Raw genomic sequence first — 1689 nt, 5'->3', positions numbered from 1 at the left:
TAAGATTAGTAGGATTAAGAGTAAGTAAGTATTGACCTTGAACGCTTTCTTATTTGGTGGCTACTTTTAGGCCAACTATGGTGGTTAAGTTATTTACTCTCTATAAAATGTTGTTTCCTAGGGTCTGAAGAGCTGTCCCTCTTTAGACTAGCAATTAAATTTACAGGAAGATTATATGATTCTGTAGGTAAATTTAAAGTTGAACTAAGATTCTGTCTTGGACAACCAGCTATCAACAGGCTTGGTAGGTTTGTCACCACTACCCATAGATTTTCCCACTATTTTGCCACATAGACTGGTGTGCTCTTTTAGCTATCCTTGGGTAGATCACTTGGTTTTGGGGGGCATTAGTTCTCTTTATAAAGTTAGTTCTAGTTGGCTCATTATGCAGAAGGTATAAGGGTTTATCTTTGCTTTTTTGTGCTCTATTGGTTTTGTCCTTTCCCTTGTGGTTGGTACCATGTCTATTGGGCCTAAAATGCAATTTCTATCACCTATACTTTTGTAGTAGGTAAATGATTTAATTGGTGTAGTTAAGTAGTACATTTTTAATAAGGTTTGGGCTAGAGTTATCTCAAAACAATCATCTGTTATGAGATCTTCTGGGTGTAAGCCGGATGCTTTAATTTAAGCTACATTTTGATTCGTCCAAGCGCACTTTTCAGTACACTTACCATGTTACGACTTATTTCCTTTAGATCAGTATGGAGTGGTTTATTGTTAATGTACTTTTATGTGATGTTTGAGGAGGGTGACGGGCGGTGTGTGCGTGCTTATTGGCCTTGTTTCAATCAAGCTCTCTATTCTTGGTTTACTGCTAAATCCACCGTAGGCCCTTAAATTTCATAAGTGTTATTGTGTAGTTTTCTGATTTAGAAAATGTAGCCCATTTCTTCCCACGTCATTGGCTGCACCTTGACCTAACGTTTTTATGGTAACACTTCTGCTTACTTTACAATCATTAAGGAGTTTGCTGAAGACGGCGGTATACAGGCTGATGGCAAGATATGGTGAGGTTTATTGGGGTGTATCAATTATAGAACAGGCTCCTCTAGACGGATGTAAAGCACTTCCAGGTCCGTTGAATTTCAAGCTGTTGCCTGTAGTGTTCTGGCGAATAATTTTGTTAATTAAGTTATTGAATTTTAGGGCTAAGCATAGTGGGGTATCTAATCCCAGTTTGTGTCTTAGCTATAGTGTGTTCAGAATATTAAAGCCACTTTCGTAGAGTATTTCACTATAACTTGGGTTTTCTATGACTTAGTTATAGGTTAGCTTTATTGGGGTAGGTTAAATCTTAAACACTCTTTATGCCGGGCTCTATTAACTCGAGTCAATTGTATGGCCGTGGTGGCTGGCACGAAATTGACCAACTCTGGTTGTCAGTGTAACTTAGTTAAACTTTTTTTCATTGCTAAAACTTAGTCACTGCTGTCTCCTTTGAGTTTGCCTTTTGAAAAAAATAATAATAATAAATAAAATCTCATTCTACTACAAACTCAGAGTTGTGGTTATTTTTATTTTTTTTATTTCACTTGTGTAAGCTGAAATAAGATACAGACTCTAACATTTCTCCTTGAAGTATAAAATTCTAATGAGTCAACAGCATGATGCTTGAGGAAGGAGAGAAAAACAGCCATACGTTCTGGCTGCTGGATAAGACACACAATTCCATCTTTCTCAGAGCAC

At 37.1% G+C, this 1689-nt stretch overlaps 1 non-coding gene across 1 annotated transcript; it reads right to left on the bottom strand.

Moving 5' to 3' along the window:
* Window positions 1-649: 649 nt before the first annotated feature.
* Window positions 650-1111, bottom strand: LOC144580073 (18S ribosomal RNA). The gene has a single exon (XR_013528948.1). It is a non-coding gene; the product is annotated as an 18S ribosomal RNA (ribosomal RNA).
* Between the last annotated feature and the right edge of the window lie 578 nt (window positions 1112-1689).

The sequence above is a fragment of the Callithrix jacchus genome, chromosome 17, assembly GCF_049354715.1.
Source record: "Callithrix jacchus isolate 240 chromosome 17, calJac240_pri, whole genome shotgun sequence".
NCBI lineage: Eukaryota > Metazoa > Chordata > Mammalia > Primates > Cebidae > Callithrix > Callithrix jacchus.
The sequence above is the reverse complement of the archived record's forward strand: the minus strand, read 5'-3'. Positions and strand labels throughout refer to the sequence as shown.